This window comes from Miniopterus natalensis, chromosome X (genome assembly GCF_054644295.1).
Source record: "Miniopterus natalensis isolate mMinNat1 chromosome X, mMinNat1.hap1, whole genome shotgun sequence".
Taxonomy (NCBI): domain Eukaryota; kingdom Metazoa; phylum Chordata; class Mammalia; order Chiroptera; family Miniopteridae; genus Miniopterus; species Miniopterus natalensis.
In genome coordinates, this window is record NC_142103.1 from 71,697,360 (window position 1) to 71,701,691 (window position 4,332).

The 4,332-nt window shown below is 44.6% G+C and overlaps 1 pseudogene; it reads right to left on the reverse strand.

Annotated features, from left to right (window-relative positions):
• Positions 1-1,674: 1,674 nt before the first annotated feature.
• LOC148090563 (single-stranded DNA-binding protein, mitochondrial pseudogene) lies at positions 1,675-3,518 on the reverse strand (annotated as a pseudogene).
• Positions 3,519-4,332: the final 814 nt, after the last annotated feature.

Here is a 4,332-nt window from a genome sequence, read left to right on the forward strand (position 1 = left end):
CCTTTCTTTCTCAGCCCTCCTACATCCTCCCCTCCCTTCCTCCCTCACTTCACCTCCTACTGCACTTAAAATAGAAGACCCCAGACAGGAATGTTCTTAACTTCTTGCCACAAACTACCTGCAAACTCATGAGAATCCTCACCTGACCAATGCTTGCTCTTTCCCTCCTGTCACAGTGGAAGAGGTGTCCTTTTTCTTGTTGACTAATCTTTCCACCAGAGTTCTGTGCCCTATTCCCATTTACCTTCTCAGGAAACTTATCTATCAACTCCCTCCCTACCTCTTTCCTGTATCTTCACAGTTTTCCTTTCTTTGACTTGACCTTTAAATATGTTTAAGTCTCTCTTCAAAAAAAAAAAAAATTATTTATTTATTTATTTATTTATTTATTTTAATCCTCACCAGGCGATATTTTTTCCATTGTTTTTCAGAGAGAGTGGAAGGGAGAGAGAGAGAGAAACATCGATGTGAGAGAGATGCATAGATTGGTTGTCTCTTGCATGCGCCCTGACTGGGGCTGGGGATCAAGCCTGCAACCAAGATATGTGCCTTTGGCCAGAATCGAACCCAGGACCCTTCAGTCTGCAAGCCAGTGCTCTAACCACTGATCCAAACCGGCTAGGGCAAATCTCTTGAATTTGAAAACAACAAAACCAGAAAACCATTCTTTCAGTTTCTTATAATGTCAAAATTAAATTTACCATGTGACCCAGCAGTTCTACTCCTAGGTATCTACCCAAGAGAAATAGCAACACATGCCCACACAAAGGCTTGGATGTTCACAGCAGCATTATTCAGAATACCAAAAAGTGGAAGCAACACATATGCCATTCAAGTGATGAATGCTTTTAAACAAAATACAGTAAATTCAATAGAATACAACTCAATAATAAAAAAAGCAACAAAGGGCTGATACATGCTACACCATGAACAAATCTGAAAAATATTATGCTCAGCGAAAGAAGTCAGACACAAAAGAACACATATTGTATGGTGCCATTTATATGAAATTTCTTTCCCCCCCCCCCCAAAGAAGGCAAATCTAGAGAGACAGAAAATAGATGTGTGTTTTTCTTGAGGTGGGGGTAGGATAGGGAGTGACTGAAAATGGATACAAATGATCTTTTTAGGGTGATGAAAATACTCCAAAAATGCATTGTAGTGATGGTTGTGCAATGCCATAAACAAGCTAAAATTCATTAAATTGTAAAGTTAAAGCAGGTGAATTTTGTGCTATGTAATTATGCCTCGATAAACTGTTTAAAAACAAAAACACTGACTCAACCACTCATTACTTTCTAGCTTTTGCCCTATCTCTATTCTCTGCCATGGGCAAACACCTTGAGAATGTTGATTGGGGGTGATTACCCACCACCCCATGAGCATGCAAACTCAAGAATAATATTTCACTTGGACTGAATCAACAAGGTAGAATAAATGCTATATAGAGAGAAGACTAGGAAAGCCCGTAGTCATTAGACCACTGTCTTACTTCTTCCATTGTGTTCCTTAACCAGAAAAAAATCTTTTATGGTATATTTCAATGGTGTATAAAGTGTATTGTGATGGATATTTCTTTTTATGTATCAAAGAATATTTTCATTCTTGTCCTTACAAACTATAAACACTATACATGATTTTGAAATGAGACTGTCGAAAGAAGAATGGTGGACTCTATGCCTTCTCTTTTGTCTGGTCACTAAGAAATAAAATTGTTATCAGCTATGATTGTTGTTGCTTGTTGCCTCACATTATTTTTATACATGTATTCACCATAGTTTACTTTCCTTTTCACATAAATTCAAAACCTCTTTTTCACATACTGATATGCCATATCTCTGAGACCTGGTCAGAATACTGAAATTCTGTGCCATGTTGCCTTTTGACTGACATAACCCATTTGGTGTGCTTCACTTTCTCCTGACTTCCACATCTTGTTTGTTCTTAGAAAAAATACTGTAACTGGGTTTTTCCCTTTCACCTTTTTCATGATAGGGTTCTGACCTACTCACACATGATTCAGAGGTTTTTCGAGAACCAAGCTGCCAGCTATTTCAGACTTATGTCTCACAAACTGATGACGCACTTGTAATATGGGTCTTCAAAATATTTTTCTTTTCCTACAATCTAATATTTAGTATTTTCCTGTGTGGGATATTTCAATGATGTATGAAGGCTATAAAGTAATTAGAAAAATCCAAGGATGATGGTGCTGGTAAAAGCACTGAGGGAAGGGAGGCAAGTCCATTCAAGAATACATGATTATTTCAGTAAAGATAAATTGATGGAAAGGGTCCAATGTAATCCCTCTGTCACTTGTTTGTCTCCCCAGGGAATGAGGACATATTGGGGTTTCTGCTGTTGAGACACAGCATCAACATTGTTCGTAGCCGAGTCAGCCTAAGCGAAGGTAAATCCATGTTGAATTCCTGTGTAATACCCATCCCCTCTACTACGGCAATTTTGTTCATTGGCTCATCAAACAAGCACTGGTGTATCTGGAGAAAGAGGTTGACAGAGTTCCACAGGGCGGATCATCGTGCTCCTTTTGGAAAGCATGTCCTGTTCTCAAGATACGGCCAGTCCAGTGAGGGAAACAATGACAGCACCGAGAGAAACCATGAAGGGCTGTGGGAGCCCAGATGAGCAAGTGATTCACTGTCCTTCAGTGTATAGGCATGCTATTAGTCACGGATGGTGTGTGAGGAACACCTGCACAAGTGCACAGATACAGGCACACATTGATATGTACAAATAAGGGCACTGTGTACACACATTCTAGTTATGGCTTCTGAGTCAGCAGCAGTCAGTGTGCTCTGGTGGAAGGAGCCCTGGACTGGGAGGTAGGTGATGGGGGTTAGACTGCTCCAGCTTCCTCACACAGTCTCCATGTGCCTGGGGACATGTCCCTGCCCCTCTCTGGCCTGGGATCTCCTGCCTGTAAGATGTGAACAGCATTAGCTCACCCAGCCTGGTCTCTGCCAGTGCAGATTAGATAATGGATGGGGAGCACCCAGAGCACTCCCTGGCACACAGTAGGTGAGAGCTACTGTAATTGACGTGAGTGACAGTGGATGGGAAAGTGCAGGGTGCTCTGTGCCCATGACTGTGAAGGTTGAGGCCAGGCAGAGGCGTGTCCATGCTCACATTTGTGTGGAGGGAAGCATGCGTGTGGAGATGACCATGTGTCCAAACTTGTTAACCCCACCCAAGAAACTCATGGCTGCAGGTGGTGCCGGGAGGTGGGGGTGATGCCTCCGGTGGTCTTTGACTCTTCTCTGAGGAGTGAGAGAGGTGCGAGTCAGAAGTCAGAGTCCACCTTGAGAGGAGGCTGCCAGTGTGAAGGCAACAGAAAAAGCCATGAGGATGTGCCTTCTGGTGAGGTGACTTGCCTGTGACACCGACACTGCCACAGTGAGGATGCTGAGGTGCAGGGAAAAAGGCCTGGTTTTCAGTCCTGACTCTTGCTGTGTGTGACCTGGGACCACTCTCTGCTCCTGTGTGGGCTTCAGCTTCATCGTCCATATACTGGTGACAATAATGGCCACCCCACAGAGCTGCTGTGAAGATTAAATGAGGCCACACACATGGAAGCAGATGGCGCCGTGACTGTGCACAGTATCCAATGAAAGAGGGTGCTCCCTCCTTCTTGCACCCCACTTCCCACTTGTTCTATCTACAAAAGATTCCCCCCAGCAAGCACCTGTGCTAACAAGCCCAGGCACAGGGCTGAACACTCAGGAAAATGTGTCCTTTTATTGAGCTGGCACCCATAATGTGCAGGTCACTATGTTTGGCTGGATAGAAGGAACTCGTGCTACAGAGTCAGAGATGGGCCAGTAGTGGGACAGATGGAGGCCAGGGCATGGTGACCTGCCTGGGGGCTGGAAGGGACAAGGGAGGGCTCCTAGCCCAGACCAAGGAGCAAGGCACGGGCCCTCTTTACTTACTTTCTCTGGGCTGAGAGACCAGAGCCACCTTTGATGCCGCCTTTGAGGTTGAGTTCACTCTCACCATGCTGTCATAGACAGATGGAGTGGGGTGCGACGTGAATGTTTATGAGATAGTAAACTGTGTGGTTCTTGCTGCGGTGTTTCGCTTGGTTCACTCTGAACTGCATGCCCTCATCAAAGATCCTGATGTAGGACAAGTGGCTGGACCCGCACAATCAAGCGCAAGGCAGCTTGGGGGCAGAAGTTAGGGTCCCTCCTTGTTACTCCCCATTTGTGCTTCTCCACCTTCTCTCCACCCACATCCATTCCATTTTGTGCACCAAGAGACTGATTTTTGTTGATTGCATCTTCTGGGCTCCCCTGTTCTGCCAACAAGGGA